The 25,221-nt window shown below is 36.6% G+C and overlaps 1 protein-coding gene across 1 annotated transcript in view; it reads left to right on the top strand.

The window, feature by feature from the left end:
• The window catches only part of LOC129238671 (frizzled-3), a 79,976-nt gene that overhangs the window by 51,619 nt on the left and 3,136 nt on the right, over nt 1-25,221 (top strand). The gene's annotated exons all lie outside the window — the stretch shown is intronic.

Raw genomic sequence — 25,221 nt, 5'->3', positions numbered from 1 at the left:
TTATTAACGGTGCTGCCAACTCATGTAAAAAATAACTAGAGCGAAATTTTAATCCCGCGAAGTTTGACAAATAAATTCACCTTACTTTTTGCCCACAGTAGTATTACTGATAATGACATTCACATGAAAGTTGGCCCAGAGGTTATTAACAGTGCTGCCAACTCATGAAAAAAATAACTAGAGCGAAATTTTAATCAAGCGAACTTTGACAAATAAATTCACCTTACTTTTTGCCCACAGTAGTAAGTCCACTTACAGCACCAATTTTCCACAATATTTTGAAGAATTTCAGACCGCATTACAACTCTTGTGCTCGATGGTAGTTTCCATGGCTGCAGTAGTAATTACGTCGCTCCAATAACTTGATAATAAGATAAATCAAATCGCTTCATCTTAAAGTCCACCCACTGATTCGTATGTGGAAATAACCACATCACAAAAAACTTGCATTAATAAAGTGACTATTTTTCGGGAATTAAGACCCGCCGCTCTAGCACCGTTCTAAGCCTTCAGGCCGCTTTTCTCACTTTTTTGAGTCGTGGCATTCTTCCAGCAAACCAGTGATATCGTAAAAATCTTCCGGTTCCCCTAAAACAGCTACCCGTTACCTTACATTTTCGTTACAAAGAAAATAATGTTTGAGTCTGAATGCCTGACTTATCGTAATGTAAGTAAATGCACGTTGAAAATTTACACTTTATTAAAAATAATAGCATACTAACATACAAGTAAAAAGTTAAAAAAAAAAAAAATCTTGATCCGCACATAAAAAAGTTGGGACTAATTCAGCAGCATGGTGCAAAAATGCATAAGGTGTGGCCAATAACAGACCGTTAATAGGTTCGCAGTGTCTTTGAAGGAATTAATTGATTAGCTGACGTAATCGGGGTCATTACAGCGGTTTGTTTACGAAAAAACTGAACAAAAAAAATCAACATAGTCTTCGCTTATATCGCATCGTTGATGTCAGAACCCGGTGACATGGCAGCCAAAGTTACTCGCCCAATTTCGTTTTCCACCACATCTGAAGTCCAAACCTGGGAATCTATTATCCATGACTCAGCGCAGGTTAAGCTTAACCCATTAAAGAGAAAGCTCGTTTTTGAGTAGATATGACCAAAAGAAAAAAATTGGATTTGTTCCTTCTAAGCGTGCACTTAACATTACATTTAATACAATTTTTATGAAGCTTATCTCTTTAAAGGTAGCTTTTATACTTAATGTGGTTGTTGTAGCTACCGTTTCACGTTGTATTTGTAATGCAATTAATGAAATGATTATAAATATAAGGAGCGCATACATACATATTTTCTAGATCGTTTGTTTTTTTTTTTGTCAAAATCATATCATGTCTAGTAGGCCGGGTCGATTTGTGGGGAGGCAAAAAAATCGCCCATTGCTCTGTGCAAATCATATTCTAGGGATCAAAATAAGAAACTTTGCCGAAGGAACCATACCTCTAAAACGAGTTCTGATGTCCCCCAATTTGGGTCGAACTTTTTAATTTCTTTTCTCATGTAAAGGCCAAAAATGGTGATATTTTGAAATGATTGTATGGGGAACCCCCCAGAGGAGTTCCAGGGGGTGTGCCACAGGCATGGGGGGATCGCCCGTCCAAAGTTAGTGGGGGTCGGTCATACATTTGGACTCGATTGGAGCACTCTAAATGGGTCAAAGTGAGATTTTTCGTTCGATCCAAATTGGGGGGGGCATCAGAATTCGTTTTAGAGGTATGGTTCCTTCGGCAAAGTTTCTTATTTTGATCCCTAGAATAAGATTTTCGCAGAGCAATGAGCGATTTTCAAATCGGCTCGCCCTAATGTCTAGCCTTTAACAACCAAAAAGAAATTTGTAAATTGTATTTGCCCACTAAAAACCCATCGCTACTAGAAATATGCGAGCAACTACGTCGTGTTTTATTTAAGTTTATATGCAACAAGTTTTAGGGATTCATAAGCTGTCGTTTGCATAATTAATGCGCATAAATTATAACGGCTTATCTTTTGACTTTTAAATTGTTCAATGCTGAGTCACTGATTTACCTAATAATAATGAAGTAGGATGATGTCCAATAAAAACACCAAGGCAAATTAAAAGCTTAGCTTTGGTAATTGATAAGTGGGCAAATGGCACTCATTTTGCTTCGTTGATCCCTATTCGGGGTCATATAAATAAACTAATCTCAGTAAGAGGCATACTGGTTTATATTCCAAACCTACTTTTATTCCATTTCCTACTTCTGATATGTCCTTTAAGACGGTTGCTCCCACTCTGTGAAGCGCGATTCACCAAGTTAATTTTTGCTACGTATCATTAAAGTGCGAAATCGCCATAAAAAAAACATCTTTTCTTGAAAAACAGGAAAGGAAAAAAATTTAACCCTTGATGAAAACATTGGACAAAGCTGAAATAGGAATATGAGCTCTGAATATTGCATAGTTGCCAGTCCCAGAAAAATAATGTGATTCCTTTTTGAATTACACCCTCTACTACGGATTCAGTCTGACAGAGATTTTCCATAGCGCAACCATTACTAAGAGTGAAGAATGTAAGATGATCATCGCCATTACGCTTAATTTCATTTCGTATTTTTTTACCAGCTTGGATTTGAATACAGGAGACAATACTGCAAATAGTGCTCACTGTATCTCAGCATATATTACTACTTAGACAGAAGTGGCAGTCGGTCTTTAAGGGGGGGGTAGGGTCACAAAATCGAAATTTTTTTTCTTCACTCATCTTATAGTAAATCATTTCATGAATGTTGTGTCAAAATTTTAAGTGGATCGGAGCAGAACTCTCAAAGTTATAGCCTTTGTAGGCACTCTACCTCGAATGCGGAGCATCGATAATTTCTCAGAGTCATTTTTTCAAACGCGTTTTTCCCGAAACGACTTCTTAAAAGTCGGTGCCAATCACAACTCCGAAACTATTCAACCGATTCTTTTCAAATTTGGCACACGTTTTCTAAATTAAAAATACCTCCCCCCTACACTGTTTTTTTTTATTTTTTTTTTTCAAGGTTGTTTTTCACTTACAAATATGGCGAAATTTTTCGCCAAAAATGCTCGTTTTACGTTTTTTTGCCACCAAAACTACAAAAATGGAAGAAAAAAAAATTATTAATGTAGGGGGGAGCATTACGTCATACTTTAACTGAAAAATTCGACTTTTTTAGTTTCAGATGATTCTACGACGAATGCCGATTGGCACCGCAGAGCACCTCTCGAAAAACATATCTCCAAAAAAACTCTGTCATGGGCTTATTTGTCAATATTTTATTATAAATATTTTTTAAAAACTTATTGAAAAGATGTACAATAACATGCAACTGATTTTATTAAAGTATCTTAAGCCATATTTCTGTAAAAAATTCAACAAAAAATATTTTTTTTGTAGCGCTAAACCCTACCCCCCCGCCTTAAAGCAACTCACTTAGGCCGTTGCCGATCCGTTGTGATTCCACACCAACAGTTGAGTAGCACCACATTGTTTTAATTGCAAGCCACATTGATCTGGCTGACACTTATTTCCCTAAGGCCATCAGTATCATTCAAAAACGATGATCCAGATGTCCGACCGACTCTGCTCCCTCCTCATTCTTGCAGCTTCTGCAGTAGTCGAAATGAGTTACATTCATTCTTTGAGCATGTCAACTTAGGAGACAGTGGCTTTTGATCAATATAAGCAATTGCTGCTTTCTTTGCATGCGTGTATATTTCTCTCAAGGTCACATATTTTTCGGAAATACTTAACACTTGCGTTTAAAAGATGTTCTCTGGGACCCTATACAGAGGCTCTTACTGCTAACTCTGTTTCCACGATTTTGTCCTGAATGATTAAGTTAGCTGAATTCGCATATGAAATCTAGACTACACTACCTTAAATTCCTTCTGGTATTATCTGCGAGTCACCCAAGTTCGAAGGGTTAAGCTCTTCATAAGATTCCCAAAGTCTTATTTACCAGTCGAGCACGTTGCCACTTCTTTGACGTATAGATAAATAGCATTAAGATGCAGAATAATTTTGGGCCCTCAGATGGACCTTTTTGCACTCATTATCCCCGCAGCTGCTCCTCGTTTTAAGGTGCTAACTTTGCTGGCCCTGCATTAGCTGCTTTAAGCAGGACACCTATCTAGACCCTTGTTCTGTGGAAAGTAGACAACGCATTCAAATTGCAGCCTCCTCCTATTTCAACGAAAATAATGCCAGTTTATGAAGATTAGTCAAAAAATCTTGCGGAATAATTTTCAATAGGATAATTCTAACTATGTTCATTTTATCGTCCAATTAAATTGGAAAGCAGTTCAGAAAAGTTTACTTCCCATGATATAATGCTGGTTTAGAAATCAAACCGAAGCACAACCTTCCGACTATCCGCTTCGGACTCAAAAAGAGTCACTAATATTAAATGAAGATTGAAAATTGATTCTCTCGTCCACCAACTACATACCTGTACGTGTGGGCACCACATTCAGGCTCTTCTGCAACCAACTGAACGGGGTTAGTAACTACTATTAATCCAGTTTCCGAAAGTGGTAATTATAAAAATATTGCCAATCATTAACCAATCTCCAAATTATCTACGGTTTCAAAATTATTTGAACTTATTGAAGATACAATTTATTCTGCAGCTAATCGTTCAATATCTGCAGGCCAATCTAGGCATGGTTTCATGAAAGGTGGATCACATTCACTTACTCTCCCTGCGTTCTGGGTCGCCTGTTTTGAAAAATATATCGCACCCTAAACACAAAAGGGTCACAACTCAAAATACTAAGATTTTCAGGAGAGACGAAAAACGTTTTATGTAAAAATTATTGTAATATTTAAAGAAAATATTGTTCCATCATGAAAATATACAACATTGAAGAAGGTGCTACTATATTTTTTTCAATTTTATATTATGTTTGCAAAAATAAAACAAAATTTTGATTTATGACTCTTTGTCTGAAATTTTTTCGATTAACTAGTGATATTATCTTAAGTTGTGCCTTTTTAACTGATAAAATGTTTTAATTTTATAAGTTTCCTAACCTAATTGAACTCACTTTTCACAACTAAAGAGGCACAATGCAAAATAATATACGACGAAATTTATCACTTTTTACAGTTATAGAGGCAGAACTCAAAATAAAACTCTTTATGTGTAATAAAAGTAATCAGCTGTTCTTGAGCCCATTAACGCAACTAAAAATAATTCTCTTTAGTTGATCGTGCAAAAGCAACACACTTGACATAAAAATAGACATAACTGTATTTTTCCAGTTAAAGAAGATAGTTATGTGAACGAAATATTGGCAGCAGCTAGAAATGTGTACTCTGAATTAATTTATGCAAAAAACTCAGTTTTGGAAAATTTTGAGTTGTGACCCTTTTGTATTTACGGTGCGATATACTTAATGCTCTTCAGCATAAGTTTCCATTTCACTCCTCTTTTTTCAGATAATATTCTCAACGAAATTCGCGACAGCATTCCATCTTTCTTCACCTATCATCTCGATTATTTCTTCAGGTGTACCAGTGCCAATAGCTCATTGCAGAGCTGTACTCTCTTATGTTCCTCTCTTTGGAGAAGGTGTGCTCCGCATAATCGTATTCCGTATACTCATATTTGCAATTTGGTAGGTTCACCTTTCCCAATCGCCACAAATGCTTGCGAAAAGACCCGTGTCCGTACAAACATTGTGCGAGGTGATAGTGAACTTCACCATGCTTACTTACTAGCCACTCTTTTAACACACTTTTATTAGCTCGGGTTGTATATATGTATGTATGTAACGGAATCTTTGAGCTTAATTTTCACTGGCTTCTAAAAATCTGATCGACTTGGAACACACAACATAGATGACTAGATGGGAAACTCTTTTTCTCGTGAGAGCGCTGAATAATGTGCATTTTTTATAACATTTGCCAATATTGCCACACCGGTAGAAACATGCATTGGGTATTTTTTTAAACAAAAATTGGGAATTTTTAGTTTCCACACCACCATTGAGGTTAGTATTTAGTGTGCGGTTGTGTAATAGTATATTATTCGTAAACACCTACATATACCAAAAATAAAAATAGTTAAGAAAAACTAAAAAACACGCTTTTATTCTAATCGAACTAAAAAGTAGAAAATAAAAAATAGTTTAAAAAACTAAAAAACACGCTTTTATTGCTAATCGAACTAAAAAGTAGAAAATAAATTTTAATGACAAAGGGACCTATAATGAAGTATAGTCCTAACTTGGCACCGAATGACTTCTTTTTATTCCCGTACGTAAAAAACAAACTGAGAGGTCAACGTTTTTCGACACCTGAAGAAGCGGTTGCGGCATTCAGAATGCATGTTTCAGAGGTACCTCATTCAGAGTGGCAAAAGTGCTTCGACAATTGGTTCAAACGCATGCAAAAGTGTATAGATCTTCATGGAGAATATTTGGAAAACAAAATAGTGATTTTCGATGATTTTTGTTCTCTAATCCCGACATATAAAAGGCACCCCTCTCACACTAGGAAATCTATAGGTGGTAGGGTGGTTTCGCTGATAACTAAAATCTGTTTCTAATACTATTCTGTATAAAGAAGTGCCTTCTTGTGCGAGCGCTGGTGTCTTGCACAGATTGTAAAGTTTTTCGCCGGCATTTCACTCTTAGCGTATCTGCCCATATTTCGCATCCGTCTGGTCCGCATTCCGCCTGGTCTAAGTTGGGACTGCGAGGTTTGCTATGAGCTTACTTAACATGCTGCTTACTTTGGTTTATCTTGAGTCGAGTTGCACTCCTTTTCTGGTTGGGCATGGTTAGAACTATTTATGCTTCCAATGTCCCGATTTTTAGAATTTTGAGGGAATTCAATTCGCTAATTTTTCTTCCACAAAATAATATTTCAAAATTTTACTAAATTTCTTGCTTAAGGGGTTAGGGGTAGTCAGAGGCCCGAAAAAATGATGATTTTCACGAATTTTTTTTTGCTACTTAATTAATTTATTTAACAAAAATAAAAACATAGCATAAAAACATCATGTTTTAACTTGACTTCACCAAAATTTCAAAAAAAAAAAATTAATAATTGCAAAAGTTATCGCTGTTTGTGTGAAGCCCGTTTCTCCAGAAGTCCCTTGCGGTGAACATCACAAGTCCTTGCAGATTCATCTAAAACCAATCGGACAAGAAAAATTAGTTTTATTAATAGATAATCTTGTGCCTGATCGAAGCTTTTTTTTTTTTCAAAATGAACAAAATGGCGGCCTCAGAAAATTTTTTCCAGATTTTAGAGCAAAAAACCAACAGTTAATTGTTAAAAAAAAATCAAAATTTTTGAAAAAAAAAATCCTTCGATCAGGCACAAGTTTTTTATGTTTTTCAAAAGCTGTATAAATTTTATTGAAATCTACTTAGCGGTTTTTAAGTTACAGTGTTCACCAGTTTGAAAAACATAGTTTTGAGAAAAACGCATTTAAAGTTTTGCTATCGGCTCCGGAGCGGCCGAGCGCCCTTTGTTAATTGTTGAATAACTTGAAAAGTATTTGTCGGATTCACTTCAAATTTTTACACAATATTTTTAAAACATTATACTTTAAGAAAATGCTAAAAAAAATAAATTTTTTGAAAATTCTGACTACCCCTAACCCCTTAACTACCTTCTAAGTATTCTCTAATTTATTTAATTTAATTAATTTGTAATTTGTAATAAATGCTTCAATTTATAAATTAAAACGAAGTAATTTATTAAGCTTATTTTATTTTTAAATGATTTGTTAAAATGCAAATTATTTAAAAAATTAATATGCTTTTATAGTCTCTAAAAAATGCTCCAGTCTCTAGATTATTGTTAATTAATTAAATAAATAAATTGAAGCAAAAACGTAGCCCAAAACTTTCGGTTTCATATAAGCCATATTTCTATTTTATTAGTACTGAATCTCCCACTCCAAGTCTTCGCCCCTTTCTTTTGGAATACTGCACGAAGTCATAGTCAATGATAAAGCAAATTATTGTTTTTAAATGGAAATCGATATAATCAAACGATTTATCATTCTGTTGAAATCGTTTTAATTAGGCAGAGTGCGAAGATTTGTTTTTCAAAGTGAACTGGTAGCTGTCAGCGCAAATAAAAAATAAAACGAAACAAAAAAAAAATATTAATAAACGACTATTTTCAGAATACCAAAGTCGAAGACAGTAAAAAGATTTTAAAATAATTAAAATAAAATTTAAACTCTGGACAGTAAAACGGTCAACCTACGCAAAGTTCGGTCCGCTTTGAGTTTCGATTTTGAATTAGATTATTATTTTATGAGATTTTTATTGACTACTGCTTTGTCTGTGGGTATTTTAATTGCTCATAAATTTAAGACTGAAGTCAGTTTTATACACACATACACACATACATATACATACATGATTCAATGATTTTGTGTTTTTTTAATCCAATCATCATTATTTGATTTTCCATTTGATTTCATTCATTATTGTCAATTTTTTGCCTACCGATAATTGAAAGTCTTTGAGAAGTCTAACCAAATGCCGCACTAACTTGTTCTCTAACGAGCGCTGTTTAAGCAGATTGGCGCAATCGATCGATTGAAACGCGCTTGGTTTATGCGACGCTGTAGATCAAATGTCAAGGCGCTGGTGCTAAGAAAGCGAAGCGAAGTCGCACAAATACAAAAGCAAGCAATGCTTTTAATTGCAAATTTCGAATTGCTAATTGCAAATCGCAAATCGAAAATCGCCACTTGACACTGCATCAAATTAAGCATCGCCGCTATAAAGCGACTTATGAATTTTAAATGCGGCTGCGTACAAAGCAACTCACAGCTGTGCCGCAAATATCAATATTGATATTATACCCGTAGAAGTAACTAGTCACCAGCTACCTGTGCTGGCCGGAAGAAACGTTAGTTTTTGTTGGCAGCGTGAGATACGAAATAAAAGTACCGCGTATCTAACGCGGCCTGTCACAGCTATCAACTATCGCCGCACACTTGAGTGTTCACATCACCGGCGCAGAATCAATGGATTTTTTTTGCACGATGGAGTGCGCAAGTCGCTGACTGGCTGGCTTTGATGTGCGCCGCCGCGGCACATATGTATGTGTGTGTTACTGGCAGACATTGAACGGCTGGTTGGCTCGCCGCTTGGCAGATTGAATTAATGTTGGTTGAAATGTACGCTTTTATAATCAAATAAAATGACTGAAAATTGTCATTACGCGTTGATTGTCATTTGGACACACATACATATTCACACACATGCACACACACAGACACACTTGCTGGCACTTCTGATGTGCCGCATAGAGCTAAAAGCGAAATACAATAAATAGAATAACCAGTATGGCATGAATTGTGGTGGTGTGGTGTTGGTAGCAGCAGTGGAAGGTGGAACTTGTTGCTAAAGCGGTCATTTGGTAAAGTCATAAAATGCAGCCGCGAGAGTCGTGCGGCAAATGTGAAAATCGTGCGAGGTTTTTACGGGCTTCGCTGCGGCAATGTGTTTGATTTTATTACACAGCGGGAGGCGTGCAAATGCAGCGCAGAAAATATATACATACCATATGCTGCTGCTCCATGTGTGTTTGTGTGAGTGTGTGAACATTTCTTGTGCACTTGCTTCTTATTTACTTACCGCTTACTTGCTTCTCACATCTATTCTCTACTATTTAATTGTTTTATTTGCACTTGCCGCCTTGACAAGCGGAAAATTGTAAACCGCACTAAAAGCAGTCATGCAGAGTGCAATCAACTAACAACAACCAACAACCAACAGCCAACAGCCAACAGCCAACAAATGCCCATACATCAGCGCGTTGTAGGAAATGACTTATGCTGCGTCGTTGGAGTGACAGCTGCGAATGACAGATGCCGCACAGTGGTTGATTGCCGCCGATGAAGTTGCATCGCAGCAGCGGCAATAATGTTCATACGGCAAACGATAAAGTTTCACATTACCAGTGTGGCAAGCACATGTGAAAATAGGCAGATGAACAAAAAAGCATCAGAGGCGAGGATAAAGTAAAGAAAAAACGAAGAATATAAAAGTTAAAAGCACCGCCTGATTGTCATGCAAAGGCACTTTCACACTGCGCCAACTCAGCTCCTTTACAATCTACCCTGTGTGTGCGTGTGACTTGTGTGCTAGAGACCATTTGTATGACTCTAAGCTGTGTATCACACACTTCAGTTACTTACTCTTCATCATCTGCCTATAGACCACTTACACACTCAAACGCATTTACTCTTCTGCCGATTGTCTGGTTAATAGTTACTAGTTAGTAATTCGGCTACCAGACCTGCCACCAAAACAAATGATCTAAACACTCTGCGCTTAGAAAGTTTGAGCTCACATTTTGGGGCCCGAATATACGAGTAGGTGATTTAACTGAGTCATAGTAAGCCAAAGTATTTTTCCACCATCCCCAAGTGGTAGGAAACTCAAACAGCGGGTTCTTCTAAGTCTAAAGCCCATGACAAATGATTGCACATCAACATTTTGATAATTTTTGACTACCTTCTGGCCATAGGTAGATCGGGGATGCTCGAGGGAACTTCTAAGGCTAGCAAAGCCGTAGCTCTCGAATTTGGTAGTTATCCTTACCGGACATATCCGTTAAGTATCCAATGCGGTGAGACTTGAGATTGCTGCAAGTCCTTTCAGCAGAAACTGTCTAGAGGATGAGGTGGAATCATCTCAGCTGCCCTGTTCTCATCGGGCAAAGATTTAGATATCTGGGCTCTCACTTTGTTGCTACACCTGCGGATATTGCGGATTTAAATAACACACATCTGGTGAAATTCATTAGTAGCTTTAAGCGGTTATACAAACGTAATTAGCCACTGTTGGTCGTGCACCTTTAACCCAAAGCTCCTTCTTCCTTTTTCCACCAGTTTGGTTTTTTTCCGAGAAGCTTTTTGGTTCGTCGATAAGTTAATGTATCGTCAAAGTGTGACAGCTTGGAGCGGATTTTGGAGCGATTGCATTACAGGCGCTTGAAAATATACGAGAAAACACGTTTTGCGTTTTTGCTAGGATAAATCTGCAGAGAAGCTTCCAAGAGAAACTTCAAGGCTTCATCATCATTTTAGGTTAAATTCTCATTTGAGGGACGCACAATCGCATTCAGCTTACTTATAGGCACATGGGTTTCGATAGGAAAGAGAGGGCATTGATGGGAAAGGGATAGCTGATGAAGGGGCAGAGGCGTCAAAACTAGTAGCATCTGAGTCTTTTCTGGCACCATCAATTGAGAGCTCTAGCTGGCCAAAATCGATATTTCCAATTTTCAAACGAATCAATTCTTAATAATTTTAGCAAATCTTTTTTCTACTATGACTTTTAGTACGTTGAACTAATTGTGGACTGATTAATTTTTAAAGAAATTTAGAACATGAAATTTTGAAATTTGCAAATATGAAATAAATTTAGAATTTTATAACCTCTACAACCATAATTAAATTGCTAATTGAGCAAAGTTGTTATTACTTTTGCGAAGGAGGCCAAACTTATTTTACATGTAAACATAAATATTAATGCTAAAAGTGTACATTCTTCGTTTAACATAAAATTAAAAATGGTTTTCCACTCAGCTCTACAGCAACAGAAACCACGAAAAATTTTAAATTAATAAAGTTTTTACAGCGAACCAACTTTTCCCGAAGCATTGCGCTTCTCTTACAAAAGTTCAGCTGTAACGAATTTTCTCCCAGTAGCCAAGAAACGAAGAAACAACATTTAGTGTTATTGCAAACCTATTTTTTTTGTTGTTTTTGTTTGTGAATATGCTGCAGCTACAAATATGCTGCAAATACACCATGCAACGGGCAAGGGCAATAAAGAAAAAAAAAACACAAGATAAAAATTTCTTTATGCCATGGCAAATCCTTTCCACATGTACGCGCAGCATATGACTGGCTTACTGGCCATCAAGCTGGCTTAGAGGCTATAGGTATTAAGCTTGAAGCGTTGCAGATTGCATTCGTTACGTTTTCGAAGCTCACCAAATTGCCTACAAGCACAAAAGACTAAGCTCGACTGCAGGTTGGTTGTAGAAACACAAACAGTCGCTTTATGTACATATGTATGTAGCAGTATATGTAGATGTACGTAAATACAAATATGTATTGTCAGTTGTGTGAGATTGTCTTTAGTTGGTCAATGGCATTTTTGAATATGGTTACGCTGCTCAAGTACAGCGGTTTACCAACTCAGTTAGCGTACTGATGCACCGGCCCATGATCACCAGAATCAATTACTGGGACACGTGGAGTTGTCTGGCATATGCGATGAAGATCAATGAGAACTTTTCAATGATGTGAGCATTGCAGTTTTGTTAATGACAGATGACGATAGTCGATGACGTTTCTTAAATGTGTACGTAGTGATAATGGCATCAGTGATAACACCGCGTTACACACATTCTGTCCTATGAAGCAAATATACTTTTTCGGAAAGGGGATAAAAAATAAAAATACACGTGTATCGGCGATTTTCATGTACACGTCACAATTTTTTTTTTTGTATTTTATAACTTTAAGCGAGCAATTCTTGTATGCATATCTGTATAGCCACACGATCTCAGGATTAGCTTAACGGATTTGAATGAAATTGGGCACACAGATAGTGTATCACATTTCTAGACTTTTCACCTAGGTGTTGCCACTAACAATGTTTCACAGGGTTGCCACCTGTTCGAAATTAAAAAAAAAAATTGCATGAGATATGCCGATGTGGGTATCAAAAGAAAGGTATTTAACTCCGCATTACAATAGAGATATAAAACCCCGAATTTTTTTATTAAATTTATTATATTAAAATTAAAAATTGTTACATTATTGTTATTTTAAAATCAGCCGCCACTATATTCCACTGGTTAAAGCGTGATGCAAAGAGTTCGGCTGTTCTCTTTGACAAATTTCCTTCTCGTACAAGATGAAAAGAAAGACGTTTTCGCGCAACAGAACTTAAACCAATTGTCAAAGTAGGTATACGTCTCCTAGTAGCGCAACTGTCAGATGATCGGAACTTGCGGAACTGTAACAAACACACAAACGGCACAGAGTGTGTTGTATGAAACAATAAATTAAAGGTTAATAAGTTGTTTAAAAATTTGGAGAAAAAAAAATTCAAGAAAATCTGAGAATTGATAAAATTTTTTTTTTAATTTTACATAATAAAAAGATTTCCACGAGTCTGCCTGCAGAAATTCAGCGCGATTGGATCACGGAAAAAGGGTTAAAAATTGATCCAAAGTTTTTCACACAGGTGGACTACGAGCTCTATATTTTATACATAAAAAAAAAATTCTGACGTGTACATGAAAATCGCCGATACACGTGTATTTTTTATTTTTTCTCCCCTTTCCGAAAAAGTATATTTGGTTTATAGGACAGAAAAAAAGTTCGTTCTTGTAACGCAGTGTAATAGAATCCATGACATAAAAATACAAAATTTGGTGTTCAATTTAGATTTAAGCCTATAATACCAAAAAAAGAATAATATCTATTATAAAAATACTGCTTTGAATTTGTTTACTAAAATGATTCCAATATCTTTGACATTATATTCTAAAGTTTTGTTAAATTGTTCAATACTTTCATGAAAGTGCCGATTGATAACTAGAAAGTCACACCGTCTGTTTTCCACTTTCAATTTTCAATACACTCTTACTTTCTCTGCAACACATTATTTTGATTACTTCATTTGGCAACTTCCCCGCGAACATGTACGGAGCACTCCGAATCCGAACACTTATGAATCCGAAAGGAATCCGGGTATGTATGTAAAAAAACGAGTATGAGTATACATTTTTCTTTTACCTCATATAGGAAGCATATAGGATACAAATTATAAGCCGGCACTTTGTGGAAATAACAAAATATTACAACTTCGCCATTTATATTTAAAAATTGTCTTATTAATTTTTTCTCGTCATAGGTATATGAAATGAAGACTTCACTTGACCGCCAGCTCGTCTCGAAAAACGATTGAACATTTATGTGTGTGCATGACCTTGGGGGCCAATTCACATCACCCCTGCGAGAGATAATCTTACCCTCAAATCGTTCATGCAGAATGTCAATCGTGGCGTTTGCTGTGTGGCACGTAGCGCCGTCCTGCTGGAACCACATGTCGTCTAGGTCCATATGGTTCAATATGGGCCATAAGAAATTGGTTATCATCGTTGTGTAGCGCTCGCTGTTGACGGTGACCGCCTCACCAATGTCGTTTTCAAAAAAGTACGGACCAATGACGACGCCGGCCCAAAATCCATACCAAACGGTAACTTTTTGAGGATGCATTATCACCTGGTGAACCTCGCGTGGATTGGTGTTGGCCCATATATGGCAATTTTGTTTGTTAACACAGCCATTCATCCAAAAATGCGCCTCGTCACTAAAGATGATTTTTCGCCCAAAACTGGGGTTCTCTTCCAAACGATTCGAAGCCCAGTCAGCGAACAAACGGCGTTGTCTATGGTCATCAACTTTGAGCTCCTGGGTCAGTTGGATCTTGTACGGGTGTAGGCCCAAGTCCCGACGCAAAATTCGACAAGTTGAAGTCTGCAAAAGGCCAAGTTCTTGTGCACGGCGAGGAATAGACTGCCTCGGGTTCTGCTGTACACTTTCACGGACCGCGGCAATGTTCTCGGCTGATCTTGCGTTCCTTGAACGTACGGGTGTTGGCTGATTGTTTACTGACCCGGTCGTCTCAAATTTGGCCACCAAACGTTGAAGAGTCGACTTTGAAGGGCCACCACGTCCACCGAAAAATGGGCGCAATGCGAGCAACGTTTGCGTTAATGAACACTCATTTTGATAATAAAGTTTTATCATTTGAACGTGCTGTTCAATCGTGTAACTTGCCATGATGATTTGACATAAACAACTGAATAATAAACAAAAGATTTAACAGATGTCACCAAAACAAAATGGCTGCCACAGGGCGCCAAAATCGACCCGCGCCAATTGAAAAACTCTATATAAGAATCTGAAAAGAGCCGCATATGACGAAAATAAGAGTCATAGTATAAGTATGACTGATGTATGAATTTAAACTCATATAGATTGACCTTTGCCTGAAGGGAAACAGTTTCATTTCGGACGCAGGGCTTGTTAATGACGCAATGAGCGTAAAAACCCCGAAATAGGGATTTCATGGTTCCAAATGTTTGCTGGATGGTTTCCTTTCAAATGAATTCAAATTTTACTCTGAATATGTTGTGTTCAATTTGTTCTTGAAGGCGTCATGTTGGTAATGAAATTGCTTCTCAATTGACGATTTTTGACGATATTATTCATGCGTGCTCCAGCTACCGCTACTACTCTCACTTCTGTTGTGCTGCTATTACTCCCATAGCAGTGGTCGGTTTTGTTAGATGCATTTTGTATGCAGTTTTGCCCAATTACACTGAAAATATAACCGACAAATTACATACATATATCAGTATACTGTAAATTGCAGGTAAAATTACATGTTTTATAGTTTTTGAGTCCTCTAACTTTTTATGTTAAAAAAATCCATAAATAGCGTGGCTATTTTCTAAACGACTTATTATTTGTATATGTCTGTAAATTGGAATTTTTTTTTCATTACTATTGCAATCTAGTTAACAAAACTAAAAAGCAATTTATTTTACATATATTTAATAAATTAAAACATCAAAATTTTATGAAAAGAGATCATGCGGTTTCGTCCTTTTTAATCTTCTCGTGAAGTCATCAGTTACAAGTAGTTTGGCTGCTTCATCATTGATGTGCTGCTGAAGTCTCTCTTTATGTTTATTTGCGAATTTTTTTATGATATCCCTAATGGTGTCTATATTAAGATCCTTATGTAGATTGCAATTACGAATGTATTTGGTTGTATAAAAGTATTTTGTTATAAATAGAGAGTTTAGAATGTCCGCCTAACAGCCAATACATTTTCTTGTATTTAAGAATTAACTCCTCGTGTTTTTTCTTGACATGTGCTTTCCATCTCAGCTTAACATCCAAGGTCATTCCTAGATATTTTGCCATATTTGCATGCGGTATTGCCGTATTATTGATAAATATTGGTTTATAATTTATATTTCTATTAGTGAAGTCAACGTGCACAGACTTGGTTTCATTTAACTTGACACGCCATTTTTTGGTCCAATTTTGAATTGCATTTACTGATGCTTGTAACTTCTGAATTGCTTCCAAGTGTTTTTCATCGGTTGCTAATACTGCAGTATCATCGGCAAATGTTGCAGTTGTTGTATTGCTGCATGTGGGTGTATCGTTAGTATACAAGAGATACAAAACTGGCCCGAGTACACTGCCTTGCGGGACACCTGGATTAATATCTTTCAGTTCTGCTTGCTTTATTCTAAAGTATCTGCTCGTTAAGTAGGATTTTAAAATGTTTGAATACTGGATTGGTAGAACTGCTTGAAGTTTATGGATTAGTCCCTCATGCCATACTTTATCAAAAGCTTGCGATACATCCAGGAATACCACAGAAGAGATTTGTTTTTCTTCCAGTGATTTTTCAATTACATGAGTAATGCGGAGCACTTGATCAATCGTTGAGTGCTCATTTCGAAAACCAAATTGATGGTTTGGTACAAGGCATTTTGTATCTAACAATGGTTTTAATCTTTTTAGCAAGATTTTTTCAAAAAGCTTAGATAAAATTGGTAACAACGATATTGGTCGGTATGATGTCACATCGTGTGGTGGCTTTCCTGGTTTTGGAAGCATAATAACTTCCGCTATTTTCCATTGTTGCGGTACATATTCTAAACGAAATGCAGCATTAATCAAATGTGTCAATTTGACAATAGCATTTTTGGGAAATTCTTTTAATATTTTCCCTGTTATAAGGTCATAACCGGGTGCTTTTTTGCTATCTATTTTATTTTTAATAGTGTCCTTTACCTCTTTAAAGGAAGTCAAGGGGATTTTATCGATTTTTTGTCGAATAGGATTAGGTATATTTTCTAACTAATCTCCTTCGTTAGGGTAAAAAATGTTTTGAAGATATTCGGCAAATCTCTCAGCTTTTTGTTCGTTAGATTTGGCCCAGCTGCCATCATAATTTTTTATTGGTGGGGAATACATAATAGGCCTTTTCAAGGTTTTAGTTGCCTTCCAAAGTGAATAGTCCGTACGTTTATCGCTCGTTAAATTTTCTAGAGCATCTCTAATGGAGTCATTTTTAAGTTGTTTTATTTCTTTTTTTAGTTGTGTAGAGAGTTTATTGAGTTTGGCTTTGTCTTGTGGTGCTCTGGTTTGTTGCCATTTTCTTCTCAATCTACGTTTATTTTTTATTAGCATTAAAATCTCCATCAGATAACTATTTCCTTTAAGTCTTCTTTTTATTTTCGGTGTGCATTGCCAGACCGCTTGTAGGATAATTTTGATATATTTTTCTATTTCTTCGTCTAATTTCTTTCTCGATTTTATGGAAGCATTCAGATTTATATTTTCCTTTAGAATTAACTTAAAACTTTGCCAGTCGGTTTTATGATTCACGAGTGCTGGTTTGTTTATTTTTGATATTAAGTATTCGCTTAAAGTGAATACAATTGGTGAGTGATCAGAGTTTAAATCAGCACTTTCTTCTACTTGTAGATAGTTGCAACTGATATTTTTTACTATGAAAAAGTCTATTAAGTCTGGAACTTTGTTTTGATCTGAGGGCCAGTATGTTGGACTCCCTGATGAAAAAGTTTCGCAATTATACTGGTTTATTGCACATAGTAACTCCTTTCCTTTCGTTGTTGTCAATCTGGATCCCCAATGCGTGTGTTTTGCGTTGAAGTCGCCGCCTATAATAAAGCGATCTCCAACATGTTTGAAGAATACAATATAATCTTCTGTTTTAAGTGCCTGTTTTGGTGGACTATATAGACTTGCTAGCGTTATGCTGTACTTCTTTGTATAAATTTTAATTAGTGTTGCCTGAATTTTTTCCGTTTGATATTTTGGTTCTTCACTGTACTTTAACGTTTCTTTGATGATTATGGCGCTACCTCCTCTTGCTGAATTTGATGCATGTATTGTGTGATACAAGTTGTAACCTTTAAATTTTATAAACGACTGTTTTGTGAAATGTGTTTCTGTTATTAAGCAGACATGTTGTTTTCGTCTAAAACAATTTGTAACTCATGTTCATGTTTAGAAAGACCGTTTGCATTCCATAGCATTACTTTGAAGGTATTCAATATGTTTACTTCTTCTTTTGGATACTCCTTCCGTTGGAAAATGGCGAAATATCATATGAACTCATATGTATATCCCATGTGGGTAGCATTACATAGTAGTTTCGGAAAAACCAAAAACAATCGAAAGCACTTTAAAAGTGGCAGTTGTCATTAAACAATTAACGTTTGTTAAAATAATCATAAACTCATATTGAAGCTATCCACATAAGCCATCCAATTACCACTATTTTTATAATGTCACTGCAAGGGAACGGAGCACTAAACTAATTTTTCAGCAAACTTGCGACTGTAAAAAACACGTCAATATTAACCCTGGAATGATATTTGCATTGATGAATACGAGTAGTCCTAATGTTTTTTCTCGAATATTCAAGTTGAATACTGCCTTAAAGTTTTCAATCATATTCCAGCGAGAGGAGGGGAAAGTTTGTTGGTGTTGTGCTGTTTCCTTCATACCTGCTGCTAGGCAAGCTACGAGTACTTCGAAGTTTCGGATAGTTCTGCGCTTGCTGTATTGAAGTGAAAAACGTTTTGTGAAATTTTCATATTTCAATACCCTTAAAGATTTTCATGTGATTTATTTGAAAAAAAAAAAAAAAATGTAATAAGGACCGTTATGAACAGTTTTTCAAGCATAAGTGAACTAATAGATTGCAATTAGCTAAAAGTTGTGCAGTTATATAGTTAACCAATACACCTCCATTAGTTAACCAGTAGTTAAAAGCATGTGGATTTTTGAAGACGACAATTGAAAACAAAAAAAGTTGTTCACAATTTTGTAACGGGTTGTTTTATATTAAAATATACTCTTGACTTGCTTTTTTCATTGCCGAAAATTTCAAAAATTAAAAAAATTCCTGATGTGATGATGGTGCAAAACTAAAAGTTTTACAAGTTTCGTGCAGAAATAACAGAGCGATCCTACGGCTCTGAACTAATTTTGGCATAAAAAGTGGAAGAAGTAACAGTTGGCAAAATCACTTGGCTATATTTTTTTCTTTAGAACTGTGCCGCTATGAAAGTAAAGTACTTTTTACAAACTCAGAAGCCCTTTTCCCCCATGCAGCAGAATGAAAATGGTAGTCCCGTGATCGCTTATTTATTTACATTACGAGCAATATAATTGTTTATGAATCTCTAATGGTATTTCTATGATCTTAGATGTCTACTTGTAATTCACCCCTACACCATGCTTTTCCTCCATCAATTGAATCCCATGTGTGAGTTTGTTTGCTTGTTTAGCCGAGTGCGCATCGAGTGGCGAGCGGTGCACTTTGATGTTGGCAGCACAGGCTGTGCGTTCACTTTATTACGGGTATGTTTTCTCTCTTCGACTCTACCACTCGAACTCTGTACACTCCTACATTTGTATATATGTGTATGTGTATGCACATGCTTGTAAAGATATGCAAGCGTATCTAAATGTCTAAAGTACGCATACGCCTGTGTGTGGCGCTAAAAATTTATACTTTTCTTACATAGCCACTTCCTTTCCAAATGGCTTTTCCATTCACCAGCCGTGTGCAAAACAATAAAAAAAAATTAAAAGAAGTTAACCGCTCGTCGCATCGGTTTTATAGCCACTTTGTAGATAAGTTTTCATATTTTTATTCTCACGAATTTAATAAAAAGTGATCTTATGGCGAAACGCCGTTTGTAGTCAGTTGGCTGTCAGCCATTTGTTGGCCGCACTGCGTCAACGATTTGTGCGCTAATTGCATCAACACATTTATTTTTCAAGCACGGTGAACATCAAAGCGTTTAATTTCGTGGACATCCGTCGCTTTGTACGGGCAAAGTGTTTTCGCCTCTCATATATTTTTATATTCTATAGCGCGCAATACACTTAATTAGCGTGAATTAGTGCAAATTTGTGTTATTTTTTAGCAATTAGCAGGCTTTGAAGTGTGATCTTTTTATTTAGAGCAAGGTGGGGTATTCATGCAATCCCACTTTCCTACAAAGAGGACCAGATTTGACTACAAACTCAGGACAAACAACTGGCTTACTGAGGTTAGACCAGTGCACAACTAAAGTCTTCAAAGGCTGTAGTGTAAATTGTGGGTCTTGTGGCTGCTTGTGGTTTTCATGTCTCTTGAGGGCGGAACCTGCTGTAGAAGGTCTCAGACAGACGTTTCTCGTCCTTATCCTTTAATTTATTCATTCTTAATACTTTGTGACTTTTCATTTGCTTTTAACTTCTCATTCTTTCGCTTTGTACTGTTGAGCTAATAAACGAAATAATTTTCGGTCTCGTTCTTTTTGAATCGAGCCTTACAAGTGAACACATCGTTTTCGCTATTCACTAGCTCCGACATATATATATATATACATATATAGGGTGATCAATCATGAGGTGCTTTTTTCAATAGTTAAAAAAAAACAAAAATGTAAATTATGTTCAAAACCTTTATTTATCATTTGAATGGACATTCTTTGACATTTACTTTTTGAATATGTTGGCCGCAACTACGCTTAAGGTGGTCCATTCTGAAGGTCCAATTTTCAATCACTCGTTCGAGCATTTCGACTGTCGTGAATAACACGCGTAATGTTGGCTTCCAGAGCTTCAATCGTAGCTGGTTTATCAGCATAGACCATGGACTTCACGAATCCCCAAAGAAAAAAGTCCAAAGGTGTGATATCACAAGATCTTGGTGGCCAACTCACAGGTCCTAAACGTGAAATCAGCAGCTCTCCGAAATGACTTCTCAATAAAGTCATTGTTTCACGAGCTGTATGGCAAGTGGCTTGTCACAGAACGCTGATTTTCATAATACAGTTGAACAATTTGTAGACGTTGTTGCGGTGTGAGTCTTTCCATGATGAAATGCCAAACGCTGTTCAACAAATCCACGATGACAGTTTGCCACAACTCGCGCGCGATCTGTAAAAAAAACGCAAATGAAAAAAACTCCTCTTAATTGATCACCCTATATATCTATATAACTATTAAGAATGTAATAAGTTTATCCTAGTTGTGGTGTCCCACATATATTTATATATATGCATATACCTGCATATACCTATGAAATGAGACGTTTTTCAATTTTAAACGTTTATTAACAAAAAATGGTTACAAATTCAATCTTCAAAATAATAGCCATCGCTAGCGACACATTTTTCCCATCTCTCAGGCAATTTGTGGATGCCGCGCCAAAAAAATTGGCTTTCTTTGGCCGCAAACCAATTGTCTGATGAGTAAACCGCATGCACCAGCGGTTCCCAATCGTACGTCTCCACTAATTCCCGGATCGCTCTTGTTCGATGTGGCGGTGCATTGTCACATTGGCAGTTCATGCGGCACCCATCTTCCGACCTTTAAAATCATGCCCATGTCTTTCAAACGTTTGGAAATTGTTTTTTGGGTCACTCCCAACTGTTCATCACATCATTTCTTGCGTTTGGCCATCATCTTCGTCCAACAATGCTTGCAATTCGGCGTCCTCAAACTTTTTCGGTGGTCGGCCACGGTCCTCGTTCTCCACGCTAAAATCACCACTTCGGAATTTTTCAAACCACCTGAAGCACTCTGCCCTACCTAGACCATACCCACCATAAGCTTCTATAAGCATTTCATGAGCTTGAGAAGCGTTTTTCTTCAATTGATAACAGAAAATCAACGATGTCCGCAAATCGTAGTTTGAAGGCACGAAATTCGAAATTTTTAAGAGCGATAAAAATGCATTGTTGTATGAAACGTAACAAGCAATGAACTGAATATCTATGGACTAATAGCTGAAAGTCTCATTTCATAGGTATATATAATTGGCGCGTACGCCCCTTTTGGGTGTTTGGCCGAGCTTCTCCTCCTATTTGTGGTGTGCGTCTTGATGTTGTTCTACAAATGGAGGGGCCTAAAGTTTCAAGCCGACTCCGAACGGCAGATATTTTTTATGAGTAGCTTTTTCACGACACAAATACACTCGGAGGTTTGTCATTGCCTGCCGAGGAGCGACCGCTATTCGAAAAACTTTTTCTTAATTCACTGAAATTCGAACCTACGATCTCTCTGTGAATTCCGAATGATAGTCACGCACCAACCCATTCGACTACGTAAGGAAATGAAAAAATCGATTTGTTGGTCTCTTGAAGCACGCAGAAACCCCTTAAACTTTTATTTTGCACTAACCAAATTTTGGAGTTACATTTTTTGAGCAAATATAAATTTTGAAAAATTGAAATTTTTAAATTTGCCGAATCAATATTAAGCTCAAAGTATACAATCCATCAGCCGCAGAGCAGCTGTCTCTGTGTTTGATTTCATTGCTTCCACTGTTTTATTGCTACTGGGAAATTATACACCTAGTGGAGTTTGGCACACAATGAACATACACACAAACAGCAATTGGAAAACAAATAGCTATATTAAATACTTAACAGTTTTATAGCATATAAACAGTACTCGAATCGATTGAGTCATCTATGATTTGTGGCAGTTTCAAAGTTAGTTTGAAAATTGTGTAACACATTTTCGCTTATAGACAAATATATTCCATAACCAGGTAATGGACTGCCGCATAGATTCCTGAAACGTGTTTCTGCTCCAATTTAACATGTGCACTTTAACGTTGTTCCGTTGTTCTACAAATCAAAAGATCTACAGTTTTATGCCGCCTCCGAATGGCAGATGCTTTTTATAATAAGCTGACAGAAATGCGCTTGGAGGTTCTCTATGGTCTGCCGAGCGGCGATCGGTGTTGAGATTTGTTTAGGCTTGAGCGCCTCTAAATCAATGTACCTTCCAGACGAAGCTAACCTATTCCAGTAAGGATTGCTAGCAATCAGGGCATCCTACAAAGCCGTCTCCGACAAAATGCAATCTGGAGGCAAAGTAACTATGATCACGAATAGTCAGGCTGCTTTAAAGACGGTAAACTCAAACAACATAACTTCCAATCCTGTAATGCAGTGTATAGAGGAACTGAACTCTCTTAGTCAATGGCTCGATGTCACTCTTGTATGGGTTCCAGGCCACACGAACATCGAGGGTAACGAGAAGGCGGATGAGCTTGCTAGGCTAAGATACTCCTTAAGCTCCAACGAAGCGGAACCAGTAGAAGTTCCTTACAGCCGGATCAAGGCGGAACTAAAGTCGCACTTTTACAGCATTTTATTTATTTTACAGCATTGCAAGGAGACGTTGGCAGAGGCTACCTACATTTGCCATGTCCAAGAAGACGTGGCCCTACTATAACGTATTGAAGAAGAAATAGCTGCTTGGATACGGACGACCCAACATCTCAAGACTAACCGCGGTTATCAGAGGACACTGTAAAGTAGAGGAGCATGCAGTTGTAGAAAACTATGCGCGAAGAAAAAACCTATTCACTATCTTTGCAGACTATCGAGCTGATGTTTTTCCGATTCATGAAGCAACATGCGAAAACCAGATTACATCCGTGCTCCAAGAGTTTGAAGAAATTCCATGAGTTACGAGCGTCGAAACTAAGAGAAATTAAAATGCTGAAAAATAAAAAGTTCCCTGGTTTCGATTTAATCACTTCAGAAATACTCAAGCAGATTCCACCTAAAAGCATCCAAACTCTCACTAACATAATGAATGTCTCTCTCAAGTTTCATTACATTCCAATTTTTTTTGGAAAACTGCGGAGGTTATTATGCTTCCAAAAATAGTCAAACCTCGACACTGGAAACCTGGAAGCGAGGTTTCTTCGTATAGACCCCTACCTGTGATCTCAATATTATTGGAAAAGCTGTTGATTAATGACTCAACAAAATAGTAGAACAAAAAAAAAATAATTCCGAAAGTGATAAGTATTAAAACGGCGCTAGAGGCAAATTAAGTATCTTCCAGCCACTTCAACAACAACAAAATACCCGCTGTAAAGACTGAAGCAAACACCTATGCCTGGGATGTCACGCGCAAATGTTATCCGCTATGAAGTTCTCATATATGGAGTGGTTTTAGGAAGAAATTAAAGATTTGAAGTGAAAGTGTCACTTATAAAAATCCATTAACCCTTTCGCTACATCTTTTTATTGCGCCATCCAAAAAATCCAAAATTTTGTCTGAGTATTTATTTTAGGACCAATAACAATAAAAATAAATTTTTTTTTATTTTTTTTTGTTAAGTGATTTTTTTTTAATGTTGCCATATGGCATCAAATGTTTTGTATTCGTTTCAATCGCAAATAAACTTCTTCTGCAATTTAATGCAATTTAATGCAAGTTAACACCTTACGAGAAATTTGTTGCCATATGGCAACAAGCTTAGTTTTAAAAATTAGTACAGCTTTTAAAGCTGCGAGTGAAAAAATATTTATATGCCAAATGACAGATTGAACATTTTTCTATATACTTTATTTAAAACTTTTTGAAAACATTTGCACAAAATGCCTCAAAAATCTAAAAATGCAAAATACAGATTTCAGAGTGAAATGCTATATGCCAGAGGGCTTTCTTTAAAAATGTTGTATTACCGATATATAATGGGCGGTTATTATTTATTTTATTTCTGTTTAACCATTAAACTTCAATTTTTGAAAATATGTAACAAAAATGTTGATATTTTTTACAAGAGAGTGTTGACTTTTAAAGTTTACTGTTGCCATATTGCAATGGCGCGAAAGGGTTAGCTTTCGACGCGTACGAAAACAGAGCTCAAGAGACCTTTCCATTTTTAAAATTACTCTTCTGTAATTCAAATCTGGTAATCCTTTTTGATAAATCTTCATGCATTCACATTTACTTAAAGACTTTATAACGCAAAACTCTTGGGATGGTTGTTCAATTCATACATTTATTGTGCCACTTGAGTGCTGAGTGCGCATGTCAACAAGTCCTTGTTCATTATCTCCACTTAATGGGAAATGTATACACTGATCATGAAGATTATTAAGATACTAAATGCCATTGTCAGCGTGACAGCAGCAAAGTAAGATGACTATGGGGGGCTAAAAGTGGGGGGCAGTTGTAGTAAACTTTTGAAAGCCCAGCATGTGGCACAGTTTTATGCAAAGGTGAAAATTTAATATTGTATAATTTTTTTATATATGTAAATATTTATATGTATT

Source organism: Anastrepha obliqua, chromosome 2 (genome assembly GCF_027943255.1).
Source record: "Anastrepha obliqua isolate idAnaObli1 chromosome 2, idAnaObli1_1.0, whole genome shotgun sequence".
NCBI classification, from domain to species: domain Eukaryota; kingdom Metazoa; phylum Arthropoda; class Insecta; order Diptera; family Tephritidae; genus Anastrepha; species Anastrepha obliqua.
Note: the sequence above shows the minus strand (reverse complement) of the source record. Positions and strands in the feature narration are given on the sequence as shown.